Source organism: Calypte anna, chromosome 3 (assembly GCF_003957555.1).
Source record: "Calypte anna isolate BGI_N300 chromosome 3, bCalAnn1_v1.p, whole genome shotgun sequence".
Taxonomy (NCBI): Eukaryota; Metazoa; Chordata; class Aves; order Apodiformes; family Trochilidae; genus Calypte; species Calypte anna.
Genome location: NC_044246.1, coordinates 69140198 through 69157836, shown reverse-complemented (window position 1 = coordinate 69157836; position 17639 = coordinate 69140198). Strand labels below are relative to the sequence as shown.

The 17639-nt window shown below is 40.5% G+C and overlaps 1 protein-coding gene across 7 annotated transcripts in view; it reads right to left on the bottom strand.

Moving 5' to 3' along the window:
• FYN (FYN proto-oncogene, Src family tyrosine kinase) overlaps positions 1–17639 on the bottom strand; it is a 140241-nt gene that overhangs the window by 70391 nt on the left and 52211 nt on the right. For 5 of the 7 annotated variants that reach the window (XM_030447632.1, XM_030447633.1, XM_030447638.1 and 2 more), the window contains exon 2: positions 11132–11202. The exons of the other annotated variants lie outside the window; for them this stretch is intronic. The gene's annotated coding sequence lies outside the window, so the exon portion shown is untranslated. The remainder of the gene's footprint in view (positions 1–11131; positions 11203–17639) is intronic. 7 annotated transcript variants of the gene reach the window in all.

Genomic DNA, 17639 nt, shown 5'->3' with positions numbered 1-17639 from the left:
CAACAGACCTTGAATTGCAAAGCATGTTAAATTTGCTGCTCTCCCTGTTCAATATCATTAGAGAACTGTCTGACAAAGAACAGATTTCTACCAGAGCTGGTTATCAACCTGAAGAAACCATACAACTAATTGCCAGCTGTGCCTAGGGTGTTTTCCTCCTCCATTGTGGAACTGAAGAGGTTTATATATTTGTGTTATATAGTTATATATAAATAAAAAAAATATAAAATAAAAAACAAAATAAAAATAATAAAATCCCCCTCCCCCATTTCCTTTCTTCAAATAAGGAAAGTTCTTGTCTGGGAGGCATCTGCAACCCAGAAAAGTGTAGAGATAGACCTTAAAGCTCCTGGAATTCATCCCAGATGGAAGAGATCCAAAAGAAAAAGAAGATAGCAAGACATTGACTGAATTCATGGGTAGCTTCAAAAAGAGGAGAAATATTCTGGGGAAAAAATTACCATGAGAATTATTGGTAAAAGTGGAAGTGAAACAGCAGAAATAATTTAACACAGAAATTCTCTCCAGAACACCACTCTTACAGCTCCTGCTCAAGCAGAACAGTGCCCAGAAGAGTACTGGTCTTTCCATAGTATTGAGGAAGTTTTTTAGAGAAAGAGAGATGGTTAAAAGTCACCACTTAGAAACTTTTTGTTTCTTTAATCAGAAGTATAACTAAGGAAAAAACCTAATACAGAAATAGAAACTTTTGATATTAAGCAACAGAAATATTTAATACAGCAACTAGAAGTCCCCAGCAATACACAACTTTCAATGACATCTCAAATGTAGGCCTCAAGGGAAAAACATGATTGTCTTTCGATTTCTGAAAACTTAAAAGTGCTGTGAGAGGGGTCTTGCAACACCAGAGTAACAGGTCTATGCTTCCCACAAAATTTAAAACTCAGGTCTTACATATATTCACCCAAAACCACACATGCATAGAAGCGTGGGTAAAAGTGTAAGCAAGTCTGGGGACCTAAAACTGATGGGAAAAGCAAAGTAACAAAACCAATCTGAGTGTGAGCTCTTCTCTAAGACCCTTGGCCGTGCACAGTGAGCAGTTCGAGTGCTTGGACATCTGTCTGGAAACAGAGCTCCTTCCTCAGAGCTCTGCCTATCATCCACCTTCTGAAATGTCCTCCAGGTGGGCTGCCTCTTGCATACTATGCAACAGTGACAAAAGCCCTTTGGCACACTGCTGCAAGAGATACTTGATAAAAGGTGCTACATCTTTGGCTGTGCATAACCTGTGTGACAATGCTCAAAGCAAGACAGGAGCCACAGCTATGAGTAAGATTCCCTGTCACTGACAATATTCCACACACATGACCAGGAGAATTTCTACAAACAACTGGATAACATCTACACCACATGCAGAGGACGATGCACATGTGGAAGGCACACATCATACCAGCACAGAAATGATGAATACTTTGCTGTCAACATGTGAGAACTCTACTTTACACCAGCAATGAAGACTGTGTCCTCAGCATGCTCTTACTTCCTTGGGGTGAGCAAAAGGCTGCTGCAAGCATCCCCTTAATTCAACACAAGCTGTCCTCCTGCTTTGTCAGCTTTGAGGAGTGCTCACTCTCTCTTCTCAAACACTTGATTTATAAACACTCTAATCTAAAAGAGAAAACAAACTTATATAGTGTCATTTACAACTGTGCAGTCTAATCCCCCAACATCTAATGACATAGAAGAAAGCTGGTGGTTAGACTCAAACTAAGCCTCCCTGTGTAATTACAGTCAGCCAATGGGGCAAAAATCAAGGGGAAAACATTTTAAAAAGGAAAAGGAATTATCTTGGGCTCCTTCAAAGGCATTTAGGACATGGTCATATGAGATAACCTAAAAACAGGTCTGTGTATGCTCTGTAGTCTTCCCAGATGAAAAAGCCACTTCACTCATACGATTTTTTTCTGTGTTTTGATGCATTTGGCATAATCACCATGGTACAAAACAATGAGAAGTTTACAGCATCTATCAGCTGTCAGTCTCTATATTTTGTATATATCTACAGATGTATTTGGAGAAAGCCAAGAGAAGAATTTCATGTAATGGACTTTGCATCATCCTCTGTCTTACAAGAATAACGGCATGTAGTGGCCTAAATATTTCTCATCAAAGGATGTAAATGGAAAGAAATTTGGGGGAAAGGGGATTATGCCTGCAGAGAGTGACTAATGCCCTGGTATTGCAGAATTAGCCGGGGGAGGTGGGGAATGGATAACAAATTCAAGTGTCATGTACATCCAAAAAATACCATAGCAAAATTATTTTCAAAGTGACAATTCAGTCTGATTGCAGCTAATGAGACTCAGCACCCATTACAGCAATGGGGCATTGACACAATCACTAACTTTAAGTATCCTGTACTATAATTTGGTGTAAATACCCACTGGAAAAAAAAAATAGACTTTTAATTAAAAGAAGACAAGAAATTACCTGAAATACAGTTTCCAAAGTGTATTGTTGAAGTTTCTTTCCATAGGTCTTCTTTCTAACTAGCATCTTAACTACTTGAAGGGGAAGGTTTGTTAAGCAGGGACCAAAGTACTTAACATTTCAGATCACATCTAAGATTCATGCATTTTTAAAGTAATAATTTTACAAAGAATCTGAGAATTCTTATGATCTTTCTACTTTTAGCCTTCTTTCTCTAAAGCCACTTGCTTCAGTTGTGATTTTTGCAAAACAATGAAATATAAGGTAGGAAATGCAGTTTGATTTAAAAAAATAGTGTAACTTATGTCAGTAAATATTTAGTCTGAAAGGTTGTTACAGGATTAGATACCACCTTGTAAGACTAGAAAGGCAGGATTCTCAGCATAAATTGAGAACCCTAGAAGATTCAGCTAGTAGATTTTATATTTCTCACTACCGCTGTTGTATGACAGGATCAAGGATGCACACAATCTTCAAGGCTCTTCAAGCTTTTGCTAGAGGGAAAATTTCAAAGCAGATTTCTCTCTGTCTCATCATTCCAAATAGGCTGGGCAAGAATGACATTTACACAGTTGAATCTTTCATTAGTTTCTCTTCCCTAAAAACAATAGGAACAATATGACTAGATAAATTAGATACATTCCTATACGTGGGAGGAGAACAGATATAAAGGTCACAAGGACAAACCACTGTTTATTTGAACATTGTATAGACCTCTCTAACCCCTGAGGTTTTTGGGGTGATACCTTCCATATGAATACGAATTTCTCCTTAATTGAAACTCTCCAGTTATTTTCTAAAAATAGCCAGTGACTTCCCTGATAATGAGTCTTGGGAAGACCTGACTCTCCCAGATGAGTGCAGGCTGACTGGGACATCCCTTAAAGCCCATGAATACTGTTTATTATTTATTTACTGAATACTGTTTGAATACATTTCTAGCAGGGCTGTTGCAGGATGATGTGAAGTGCTCCCCAACACAGCTTTCCACCTCAGCTGATGAAAAGTGACACATCAAGCAGGAACCTCCCCCAGTACTGAGCACTGGCCTTCAAGATCCACTCATCTCCATCTTTATTTTGAAATGGGTATTGTGACACAGCACCACATGCATTCTCAAAACATGCACTAATGCATGATCTTCACACTAGCTTCTTTAGTTTCCCTTCATGATTTTTCTGGATTGCTTCCCAGGCTTTCTTTTATCTTTGAGCTTAGAAAACTGATTAATATAAATAACTCCGTGTCCAAAAATATTCAGCTTTAGTAATCCACAGTGAGATCTCTCCTCATCTTCAGGCTCCTTTACACGCAGTTTCATTATTTTCGTGCCAGGTGACCATTTAAGCGAGGGGGAGACGTAATGAGAAATGAAGAGCTAGAGAAGTGTACTTATGCTACGAGGTGGAAACAGACACTTATGCCTAGAGATCCATACTATACCCCTATTGAGGACTCAACTTGTCTATATGCAAAATATTTAGCACTCAACATAAAGTTTCACAAAAAGGCACAGAGAGATATCCAAAACAAATCCCATAATAATTAAATCTTGATACCTCAGCATCCTATCTCACACACACACACACACATGCATCCTGTCCTCCATTTAGTTTCAGCAACCTCCACTGTGCTTGGCTGATAAAATAATCTCCCAAATGATTGTAGCTCTAACATCTATTAAATTCATGAAGTATTGATGAGGCAGAATTAATGTAGAGAGAATTACATTAACCACCCTCCTGTATTTCACAAAATCTCTACAAGTAAAGCAGCATCGTGGCTATCCTACAAAATACAGCATGCTCAGATGAGAAAAATCTATATCCACCCACACTTCTTAAACTCTACCTATAAAGGTATTTATCACTATAACATATATTCATTTAACTTAAGTCTTATCCACAGAAACAGCCGTATCTGCTGCCCAGAAATCAGACTCTAATTTTTTTAATCTTGGATGTGATTTGTGTCTTGCACATCTTGCAAGCCAGGCAGCAGGGAAGAGCCCTGCCTCTCTCTGCAGCATTCCTCACTCCCTGCACTGCAGGGCTCATTTGCTGTGGGTTGATAGCATTACCTACTAAGATCCTGTTGCTGCCTGATTATAAACTTGGCACAAACAGTCCCAAGCTTGGCAATATTCTCCATGCTGAATGTTTGCTGGGAGACTTTTTTCCCCCCTTGCTTTGTTGCTGTTTTGGATTTTTGGCATGACTTCAACCAAAAGTTTTCAAGCTAATTCTGAAACAAGCATGGGAAACTGGAGTGATTTGCTCATGTTAAAAGCTTCTGGTCACCCCTTGAACAGCTTGAAAGGTTTTGTCATTTGGACCATAAACTTCCAAGGTGTCAAGGCAAAATCTTTGTATTTTAATCTCTGCATAAAACTCCCAAACATGACTAAACTGCTAATCTCTGGAAAAATTAATCTCCATTTGCATGAGCTCACTAAGGAGGTGACGCTTCCTAGCAACTAAATTCCCTGGAGAACCCACCTACAATGCCCTTGGATCCCACTACCAGCTGGGTGGGACCTGCTTGGCTGAACTTACACTTAAATACTAAAGGATCAGAGGTGGACATTAAACCAGGTGCAAGATGGTTCTGTATCTAACTCTGAATTCATAACAGGCTGGATGGTTCTGGCCCCTACAGAGTATCAGATGTGTGTTTTTATTCAGCTCTCCAGAGGGGAGGAAGGGGAACAATATTGAGAATATGCTGGTGTGGTAGAATCAGAGTTTTTGTACCACCTGCCCCTTGGCAAAAGTGCCCCGATGCACATACAGAAACGAGCAAAGCTGATGTTACACACTATAAAATAACATCATAAATCTTCATACTTAATGGTTTTTTTTCAATAGAGCACTTGGAAGGCTTGTTATCTAGATTTAAAAAAAACAACTAATTTACCACTTGCAAAATCCCAGTATGGATCTTCAAGCTGTTGCAACATCATGACCCACTGTAAATATTTCTACCATTAAGCCTGCTAAGAAAGCTGGGGGGTACAACCTCATGCAGTGCTCTGCTCCACTTGCTATCTTAGCTGTCCTTCTCTGTTTTGCAGATGACACAAAGTTGGGTGGGAGTGTTGATCTGCTCAAGGGCAAGAAGGTTCTATAAAGACACCTGGACAGGCTGGACCAGTGGGCCAAGGTCAATAAAATGAGGTTTAACAAGGCCAAGTGCCAGATCCTGCACTTTGGTCACAACAACCCCATGCAAGGCTACAGGTCTGGGGAGGAGTGGCTGGAAAGCTGCCAAGAAGAAAAGGCTCTGGGGGTGCTGGTTGACAGATGAGTGAATATAAGCCAGAAATGTGCCCAAGTGGCCAAGAAGGCCAACAGCATCCTGGCTTGTATCAGGAATAGCATGGCCAGCAGAAGGGAAGTGATGGTGCCTCTGTACTTGCAGTGGTGTGGCTGCACCTCCAGTACTGTGTTCAGTTCTGGGACCCTCACTACAAGAAAATATTGAAGTGCTGGAGTGAGTCCAGAGAAGGGCAACCAAGCTGGTGAAGGGTCTGGAGAATGAGCTCTCTGAGGAGAAGATGAGGGAAGCTGGGAATGTTTAGTTTGGAGAAGAGGAAGCTGAGAGACTTTCTTGCTCACTACAACTACCTGAAAGGAGGTTGTGGAGAGGTGGGTGCTGGACTCTTAAGTGAACAATGGACTTGAGGAAATGGCCTGAAATTGCACCAGGGGAGGCTTAGACTAGGTCTGAGGAAGAATTTCTTTACCAAGAGAGCAGTTAGACATTGGAGTGGACTGCCCAGAGAGGTGGTGGAGTCACCATGCCTGGGAGTATTTAAAAGCCATGTAGATGAGGCACTCCAGGACATGGTCTAGTGGGTGATACAGGTATTCAGACATGTATTTTATTAGGGGGGGGGATGTCGATAGTTGGACATGATGGGCTCTTTTCCAACTGTGACAATTCTGTGCTTCTGTGGAAACAATAGTGAGTGAGACACAAAGGTATCTTCTGCAGAATTCTGAAACATAACCTCCTAGTGTCAGGCTTCTGATCTAGTAAACTGAACACAAGTGAAACAATGCTTCACATCTCTTAAGAAGGCAGCCTAAATCCAGCCTTGCTGGAACTGGAGACATGCAGATCTGGGCAAGGGACAAGCTGCATTCCTTTGAAATTTTACAGACCAGATTTAACATTAACCACACCCAGAGCATCAACATGCATAACTTTTGCACAGACTCAACTGGAAGAAAAGAAACCGACTAAAATTAAAGGAATTACAAGCATAGCATAGAAAATCTTGGTAAATCCCAAGTTATTTTAAAATGCTAGAGCCATTCCACACACTTTCCTTCCTAAGGATGCACGATAACCTTCAGCCCATAGAAAGAGATAATGAAGATATGCAACAGAAGCACATTATGAGGTACCTCACAGCCCAAATTAATGAATCTGGAAAATGAAAAGCTACTAGAAATAGGACCAAAATGCACCAGGTCAGCCCTAATTACAGAGAACAGCTAATAATTCTGTCAAATCCTCTTGTGGGTATTGCAGAATACAGGTAATAAAACAAAAATTACAGTGAGTTATTTTTGCAGTGAGAACACATACTCCAAGCTCTTTGCAGATAATGCATGGCTGTTCTGCAGCACTTTATTTCAGAAGCCTAACATAAAGAATCACCAAGAGAAATTCAATAGCATTTTTGGTAAACTCAAAAAATTGCCTCATACAAATAGGACACAAAGGAATGCACTGGGCATCACAGTCCTTCTAAGGGCAAAGAAATTTAATATCCATAAAGATACTGAAAATGTCTTCCTATATAATTTCTAAAAATTGGAGCACATGCTGCCTGATAAATTTTTATTTGTTTAGGGATAGAAAAAAATGTGACTGTATTTAATAAAAAAATAACCCCAAAACACAATACAAAATGCTGTCTTAATGTCAAAATGCTGCAGCTGAAATAAAACTTTTCCATTTTATGGTTAAGAAACTAGGAATAACTGAGACCATGTTTAAGGTGCACAGTTGCTTCTAATCTACAGAAAAGTGTGCAGATGAAAGAACAGTATCTCAGATTTCAGCTGAAACAACACACACACAAAAAACCCCAATTGTATAGGAACCTCTGCCTAAAGTCACAATGAAAAGAGCAGTGGAATTCCAGGCCCTGAGTTCCACATTCCACTCCAAGCCCTGTGCTTGAAGCATTGGCAGCTTTCATGGGAAGAGTAAAACTACAGGAAAAGGATGAGAGCACAGTGGCTCACCTGCTGCAGGATTATGCAGGTCAGGGTTACAATACAACAGCCTCTCTCTTCAAACCTGGACCCTCCTCTGACCTTGATCACTGTAGCCGTCTACAGGGTGTAGATGGATAGGGAAAGAAAATGGTACTCTATGGCATAAGCCACGCTTAGAAGTGTAAAAAATATCTTATGAAAGTCAAGAGTTTCATGAGGAGTCTGGACTGGCAGAGAGTGGTCTGACTAGGGAAAAAAAAATAAAACACTGATCACCAAAGCTGTGCTTCTTGGGATTCCTTGCAGTCGTGTAAGTGTCTGATGTGGGAAGGGTGGCTGTTCCACCACTGCTTGCTGAATGCTCTGCTCAGCACAAGGTAGGTCAAACCTGTTGTGCCACACAAATGTCTGCTCTGACATCCACGGGGCTGCTTTACAGAAATATCATCAAAAGAGGTCTCTTCTCACACTGCTCAGAAAGGTATCATCATCTCAGCTGAGGGAGTTTTACATTCAGCCAAGATTTTCCCTCCCAGCATTCAGGTATATTTTAATCAGCTCCTAAAACCACTATGAATTTTTGATCTGGAGGCTACACGACCTTTTCTAGGACTTTGATACAAGATGAATAAATAACCACTGAGCCTCTGAGCTCAGCTGCTATGTCAAGATAAATTCAAAATGTTCTCTTGATGTCCAGTCCTTCTTGAATTCAGTGGCTCAGGGACAGAGACTGAGCAAAAGTGTTTTCTTGCCTTATATTTTTTGTAATTACTTTTAAATTCTTTTGGAATTTGGAATGCCATAAGCAAAGCTACAGTGGGGCCAGAGAGATTTCAGAGATCCTTACACATGAGAAAGAATATCTCAAAATAAGAGTTTGCAAACTATTTGAAGTGTGAAGAGGGGATGGAACAGATATGAAAACAAGCAAAATTTTCAGTGTCTTTTTACATATTATAATGGCCCCAGGAAAAGAATACTAAATTCTAGGGCAAAATCCTATCATGGAGTAGGTATAAACCCAGCTTCAGACTGGCTTGATGGAATTCCAGGATGTTTACAATTCAGCAGTGAGAAGTATATCTTTTCACTGGCTTATTATACTCTAAGCAAGTAAGGAAACACTTTCGAGGAACATCAGTTTGTCAACTAACCATCTTCCAAGTTTTGAGATTCAACCAAGCCAAGCAGCCATGTTTTCCAAGTCTGAACATGAACTATGAGTTGAGAAACATTGCACAAGTAGACCTTCTGTGAACCAGATTGTGGATTTTCCCTGCCCCTCAACAAGTTTACTGGATCTGTGTGACACCATGTTGCCTTGGAGCCTTAAGAAGCAGCTTCTCTGATTTGGGGATCTTCTCCAAGGCTTCTCTCTCACAGACAGAGAAGATGCAAAGTCTGCACTGATCAACAGTGAGCAGTAACAGTGAGAAGCAACAAGGAGGCTCTTTTTCAGTCTGAGGATAGCCAGATATGGGAACAGATACCTGGAGAAGCTGTAGAGTTTCCACCTTTGGCATCCAGTTCAATTTTGAAAATCAAGGCAATATGACTTGTTTCAACTGGGGGTTAGGACAAGATGATATCTAGAAGTTTCTTCTAACCAAAATTATTCTATGATTCTAAGAAACATGTTGCTTCTGTCTCTTTCCTCTTTCTTCTCTTGAACTATGCTCTTTTATTAAGGCCACACATGGATACTGCTGGTCCCAGATGATGTATCTTGGAAGGGAAATCAAAACACAATAATCCGTATGCCAGATCTGTTGATAAACTTTTTTTCCTTGATGTTACTACTCCTTGACCTGTGAGGACCACAGCTTTGTCACACCTCACAGAAATACCAACCAACCTGTAAGGACACTGAACAACTTCTAGGATCAAAGCATCATTACTACCACGAGAAAGAAAACTAGATATAGATCCTATCCTCTTCTGCAATAAGAGAAGTCAGCACAAAATCTCATGGACTAATAAATTCATGCTACTGGTCTGTGGCTCATATTTAGCCCTACAACTCAATTCTAGTTAAAGAATTGCTGTTTGTATTTCCCAGTATATGGGTATAGGTGCAAGCCTACAACATGCCCAATTTTCAGAAAAGACAAACCACAGAGAGAAAATTACTTAAAAGGAGCTACTGTAGAGTTTACCCACGTACCATTGTACAGGACTTTGCATGCATTTGGCAACTCTGTGAAATTCTGATCTTGGTTATCTTATCTTTTCTTATCTCTAAGACATTCTGCAGAAAGCTAAACAATCTCCCTTTAAACATCTGCTAGCTAATCCAGATCTTTTTGTATGATGTAACAACATCTGTTTTTTTAAGATGGCAGAAAAGAACAAGTGTTCTCACAGAGCCAGTCTTTGATTTTCAGTTTTCTACCCTGCAGGCTATCTGACTCTGAAGTCTTCTGCCAGTGGAGAACACACCAGTTTTCATCTGCAATCTGCACATGCTGGAGAAAGAAAAAATACGAGTCCAATACTCTGCTTGGCCAAGGGAGAGAAGGGACACAATCTTCTGCTGGCATTTTTTTCCCAAGGTGCTTGATTTGCATTAGCCAGAACAGTGTACATTGACAGACTCCAAGAGAGAAAAGCAAAATGAGCCTACAGACTGCTCCAGATCTGCTGCTTTTTTGCAGGTTAGAAGAGTTTTCTCAGGATTACCTCTCTCCAGTTGGGGCATGTCACTAATTACCTTCTCTGCCTCCTTCTCCTCACAGCAGCTCAGCTCAGCAGCACAGACACATCACACATCCCATGCTGTATTCCTATAGTGCCTGTAGGACCAGAACTCTGGATAGGAAGCTGGTGCCTCTTGGAAGGGTTGCATACAGAGCAGCCAAAGAAACAGCAAAGCTTATCATGAGGGATGGAAAAGAGGAATAGGAAAACAGGTATAGCGCATAAGGAGAATTAACTCCTTACCTCTCAGGCATAAGCAAATCCTAGCTCCATGTGGCAAGTGTGCCAGTCAGACACTGTGGGAATGGATGGAAAGATTTCAGAGTGACTGACACCCTCACCACTTTGAGAGGTATGTGCCCCCTTTATATTATTTTTTTCTGATGATTTTGCATACACTAGCATGCTTTTTTGTTCCCTTTGTTTTCAAATTAGGCCTTTGTGTTTCTCCCGCTCTAGTTTTTAGCTCAATCACTCTTCAGCAGAACATAACAGCTACAAACAAAGCAGATGCCACTGGAGCAAATGAAACTACATTCCTTGCCCTGAGGCCTAGCATGCTGCTTTCTGTCAATGTTTCTTATACTGTGAATCTCCATACCAGAGGAAAAAAACCCCACATATAATCAACTATGTCTCTGCATTTTCTGCCAGCTAAAAATCCCCCAAACTTGATAAAAGCTAAACCAATCTTTTTGAAATCCTCACTGAAAACCAAAATTGATCAATACAGTATCACTTACCAGAATATCCCCCCCAAACACAGCAAGTTTACATTCACCACATTTCCTCAAAAATGGCTTGAATACATGCTCTGTAAAAAAAGAGAGAAAGGAAAAATTAGTGACTCCAAAACCATAATTTATGTTATGGTTCTTCCTCTGCTAGCACTTATTACCAGCTTTCCATCAATTTTCCTGTGGTCAGGGAAGGAGATAATTGGATTTGAACCTTCATAAATAATTATTAAATTTTATCAGTATTATGCAAAATATTAAAATAATTGCAGGACTCCCTCAGATGGCTCAGACACATCACTGTCACTGACACGAGAGCTATTCAGACTTACAGGATATGAGGTCAACAACATGAAACAAGCTGCAGCATACAGCAAGTGTGCCAATCATTTTAGAATCAGCCCTAAAAACTGGTTAACACAGTATCTCTTAAACGATTTTGCTTTAACAAACTGTTTCTGAAATACAATGCACACACAGCTCTCAACAGCCTCTTTGTTTGAAACCTACACAAAGGAAAAAAAAAGGGTTTGTGCCACACTACATTTTTAAACTACATTAATTACTTGGGGTTCTCTGGAACAAAGAGGGAGAAGAAGTTAAGTCAATGCAATATGCAGTTTGACACACACTAGGGCCAGTTTGCAGAAGATGGAGAGCAGAAGTGACAAATGCCATCATTTGGCCAACACTGAGTAAATTTCAAATGACAGCTACTCCTTATTTTTCCTTGAGGCAAAATCTTCGAAAGAACAACTCATGGAGCACAGATTAGCAATGATGTTAAAATGTTTAGGTTGCAAAATCTCAGAAGATGGAGGAACTATTATTCTGCTGGTGTTCAGCTTTAGGAGTGGTAACTGTACAGTGAATGGAGGACACACATTTCAGTGCCCAGGTGCTCACACTAGTGAAGACAGACTGAATTCCTTTCCCCTCCCCCCACCCCCGAAGTACATGACTGAATTTTCCACGAGAGAGTAATCTGTGAAATTACAGCTGGATGAGTAATTTTACAGCTATACACAGATGACTTGGAGCCCTGCATTATTGATAGTGGAAAGCTGCCTCAGCTGCAGAAGCAGCAGATCTTTGCACTGGCATCTCTCCTGGAGGATGCTGTAGGCATCCGCAGGAAAGGAAGGGGGAATGGCCTCTTAGGTCAAATTCCTTTAACTGGTCATCATTACATGAAAAGTAGGTAAGAAAAGAAAATGTCTATGAAGAAATGACCAAATAAATCTTCCTGAAACATGGCAAAGGGATTACTCTGGTCTAAATCCCAATTAGTAAGCAGACCTCTGATCTCATAAGGCTGAGACGAGACTTCATTTTTGGTGAAGAGTCCAGGGCGCGGAGAGATGGAAAGAAAAAGAATCATTAGAAATCAGAAGATGCTGTTGTGAAAGATTTTAGGAGCAGACTGTTTTGATCACAAAACTACAAACCAAAGTGCCTTCTTCTCTGCTTGCTTTCTTTGTTTAGTGTTTGAGAAAAAAAACCTGGGCATATCAAGCAATAAAGAAAAAAACCCAACACCCCTTCCTCCCCCAACACCTTTTGTACAGCTTGGCAGCCTTTGTGAAAACACTGAAAAAAGAATTGGTTTTAGCTGCTTTGCTCAAACTTGGGGAGGGTGGTTATTATTCCAGTACCATCCATTTCCCTCCCTAGCTTCCAGGCATTTGGCCTGGAAAGAAAAAAATCAAATCTAGAAACTCTGCTTCTGCATCTGAACTAATAGGATAACATCTGCATGCAGAAAAGTTAGGAGCTTAAGAGACGAGCCGGGTCCAAAACCATCCAATAGCACCTCGACTCCAGATTAGCTCATTATTTTCTCCTACACCAAGACTGATTTAATAATTTCCCCAGAGAAGTGACAAATAAGGGAAACTCTGTACTCCATGCTGCTGATCCCATGAATACTTGTAAGACAGACCCCAGCTCTGCTGCCAAAAGGGGTTGAGCCCTTCCCTGGCACTGGTGCGGAACTTCTGGATGCATCCCTCGCAGTGCTTCCTCCCACCCTCTCTGACTACAGAGGAGATGAAGTATTTGGGAGTAGAGCTGGGCGGGGATGGAGAGGGAAAGGGAACATTTTTTTGCTGCATAATGGGAGGTGAGGGCTGGACATGGCTGGCAGAGAAAACTAAAGATTATTCACCCTTTCTTTTTATTCAATCTGATGTCTGTAGAGAACTTGGCTTTAGCTTTAATGATTTTCATTCTACCTAAACACAGAGGAGGAATATTCCTTTTTCTTGAGGGCTCTGGACAATGTTACTCATCTCAAAATTCTGACCAGCACTTTTCAGAAAAGCCTTGCTGACTTTGGAGAACACAGAAAAGGAAATGCAGAATAAATTAATTCAGGCTTCGAGGCACACTAATTTTGGCTTCTTTTGCAGTAAGTATAATACATTGAAGAGGTGACAAAAAGTGTGTTTGACCAGAATTACTAATGCCTTACCAGTTTTCTGTGCTTGGGAAATATAAAAACCTGGAAAGGTGCACTTCCTTCATATATGTCTATTTTCACATATAGTTCTTTTAACAGAAGGCATTTACCATAAAAGGTTTTGATTTGCTTCTGTTATGGCTATAAGTGTATAAAGATATACCCCAATATCCAGCAGGCTGCTGGCACCAACTGAATGGCACGTAGTAAAAGTTTATTTGTTACCCTGGTCAGGGGAAGAGTGAGGATGGAAGAGGAGAAGTTACAGATAAAGGAGAAGTTTTGAGAGTGAACACCTTTTCTGAAAAAAATCACATAGAACTCCCCTTGTGCTTGCCATCTAAAACTGAATTCAGAATGAGATGGTTTAGAGTATGATCAGCTGAACAGTACTAGATGTAAGCAACATTGACTTCCTGTAAGTAGCTGCAACTCCCCACCCACCCCAGGCCAAAACATTTGCAACAGGGTCACCCCAAAATGTGACACACAGATCACAGGCAATACAGATGGGGCATCCAAATGAAAGATGTTCAAGCATCTTCTCCTAAATGGTAAGATGTGGTAAAATACTTTGCACACCACCAGACATGAAAAGTTGCTCTGAAGCTCAGAAAGACTTTATTTGAAAATTCAAAGAACAAAACACTTTTTACCTGTTGGAATCATCCTTTTCTTGTAAACAGCACCAGCTTCAATAGACTACATTTTTTAACCAAAAGAAAACCAAACCCAAACAACAAAAAACCCAACCCGCCCAGTGTTGGGTAGTTAACTGAGCAATAACCTTCCTTTTCCTTATGTTCTAATGGAATTTCTGCTTGTTTTACAACACAGCCTATTACAAAGATTTTTGACCCATGGATTAGTCCAAAATTATTCTCTTTGTAGAGAGCTTGAGGACTCTGCTATTGCCTGAGAAGCTGCTGACTCGGTGTTTGAACAAATAAGCAGAAACGTGAATGTTTAGTTGCCTAGGGTGCAGCATTTTTTGTCCAGTGTCCAACCTTAAGATTTCTAATCCTAATAACAAAAAAACACAAAAAACCGTAATAATAAAAATAATTAAAAGAAAACTTCTAAAAGCAACGTTGAACACAAGAAGAAAAACAATCTCCTGCATGCTGACTCTGTATGGCCAGTTTATAAAGGAACTGCTCATTTTAACTTAAAAACAATCTTTCACTGTGCAATGCTAGATTACATATAAAGACCCTTTATTCTCTGAACATCTGAAAGCTTTCCAACAATGAAATGTTTACAGTTTAAGGGAAGCTTATAGTCTTGCTCTTAGAGACAGAAGCCTCCCTGTTATCCTGAAACTGCCCCTTGTTAAGTGAGGGTCCCAGAGAGCAGGCACACGATACAACAAAGCCTGATCATCAACAGTGGCAGAAGGAGGGAGCTCCTACAGGAAACAACTCTTGCAATGAGGATAGACAACACCCTACGAAGTGAAAAAACCCCAAAAAGACTCACCACCACCATGCTTAAACTAGAAGAAGGGAGATTTAGGTTAGGCATCAGGAAGAAATTCTTTACTATGAGGGCACAAGCTGCCCTGGGAAGTTGTGGCTGCCCCCTCCCTGGAAGAGTTCAAGGCCAGGCTGGATGGGGCTTGGAGCAATCTGGCCTAGTGGGAGGTGTCCCAGCCCTTGCAGAGGGGTTGGAATTCGATGATCTTTAAAGTCCCTTCCAACCCAAACCATTCTATAATTCTGTGCTGGTTGTTCCTCCAGCTATGCAATAGCGTCAACACTTGAGAGATCAGACTGGCTACAGGACAGTCGCTCTTCCATTCTTTCATGTGAAGCTCAAAAACAATTACTTGATGGCTTCAGGTCATTGCAGGATGTAATTAAAAATAACTAGAGGTACAAAGGAGATTAGTATTTAAAAAATAAAAAAATTTGTACCACCAAATTTGTGGCTGTCTAAAACCACATCTTTAAAACTGCTGTCCTTTCTGTTTGGAGCAGAAGGAACTCAAATGCAAAGTCAGTGTTGCAGTGGCAACAAGTCCAGACAAGTGGCAACAAGAAACAGGAAACACACCAGAAAAATATCAGGAAAATACATAGGCTTTGCTTGAACTTTATCTACTTTTATAAATGGAGCTATGAGAGCAAAATCAACAAAACACTGTGTGTTAAAGATCATAAACTGAACTGCTTCTTTTCTGTGCCACTTTAATCTTCTCACACATTGGATCTATTGACTTGTCTTTAGCAGATGTGCTGCTGTCAGCTGGTCTCCATGCCTTGTGTGTCCTGTGGCTTCCAGCCCTGCCAAAGCACGTTGCTTGCTCTCCTCCCTGGGATGCTTTGCTCCCACAGGCAGCTTAAGCCCCATGATATTGCCAGCTCAGTATTGGTGATATTAGTACCTCTTTCCTCCCTCGGCTTTCAAGCAGGATAAACTAGACTAAATCTTCCTTACATTCACTGCTGCTTTTCCAGGCATCAACTTGTACTGTAACACAGCAGAGAGCTGAGAGGAGCTGGAATCTGAAAACATCAAGGCAACATCTAACCAAACAGTCCAGCATGGAGAGTGCCAGTACAGGCAGAGCTATGGATGTGTACAGAGCGGAAGCAGAAGTGGGTGCAACAAAATCAGAAGATGCCAAAGCATTATGAAATACATGGTGTGACAGCTAGAAGCTGGTGAGCACAGCACTGTGAGGGTACCAGCAGAAAGGCAAATGCAATGGCACTCACAGCTCATTCCTAATTCCTGCCTTTTGAAAACACCCTGAAAAGGTGCCATGACTTGTGGCATCCCTTTGCCATCCACACCACCTGGGAGAGGAGCAAGCACGTATCTCTTTGTAACCCCAAAGCCAGTGCTGGAACCGCCTGCCCCTGTGCCGAGTGGCTGTCAGACATCACAAGGGCTGAGCAATCAATAGGGGAAGCTATTAGAGAGCTCAATAGCAAGCATGCACTCAGACTGAGAATGTTATTCATGTATGAGAAGCATGTGATTGCAGCAACATACTTTAGTTCTCTAAACAGTAGAGAAATGACTTCATTAATTGTGGGAAGAGCATTCACATTTCTCTTCGCAGAAAAACAAGAAGTACTATGTTCCAAACAAATCATTTGAAAATAAATGAATGGAGTCGATAGTCCTAAAAATACCTTGCACCTAAAAATACCTCTCTGACTTTCTGAGCTGGCTCCTAGGAACGCTGTTGGACACCCCTGGGGCTGAGGGAGGTCATGGGCAGCCAGCAAGGCAGGGACACGATGGCTGGAGCCAGCACTCCCTCACCTGCCTAATATCCTAGTGGCATCAGTAAACTGCTTCTATGGCCAGAAATAAGCACTGACATTGTTATGAAAGTTAAAAGAGCAAGGGAAAAAAAAAAAAAAAAGCATAATGTACAATTTTAGAAGCTTCTGTTTTAATAATTGATTTTGCAGTTCGTCTCAAAGCAGAAAATGTTCTTCTGAAGATACAGGACTGACCCTAAAGTACCTTCAGCAGAAAGTGGCTAAACAGCATATTTATAAATCCACTGCAGAAGCAGTGAAGGCCACTCAGAAGTGAAAATACATTGCAATGTAAATATAGGGTTTTATATACAAAAGTTGTTTTTATAAACAACTTTTTTATAAATAATTTTGTCCCTCCCCCTTGAGAGAATCTTACTTATGCAATAAATGTTTTTGTGCTTTAATCAGTGTCCAGGATTTTAATTAAGGATATTTTTTATCCATGCCATACAATGGAAATTAATACATCTAGGTACCAAATATACAAAATACATATGCTAATGTTGTGACACTATAGTACCCACAATTTCATCGCCATTCCCATTGTGCAAGAAACCATAAAAAATACACATATGGAAAGAAACTGTCTGAAATCATGGCCAATTCACTCCAGGCTTTACACCTTTAAAGAATTCAACATATACCCTATATTCTTAGGGCAAAATCAGGGTGAAAAGTGTATTACTAAGAAATTGTAGTTCAGACAAGTCACAGACTTCGCTAGTTTTGAGTATGCTAAATAATATGTTTAAAGTTTGTACATCTAATGTTT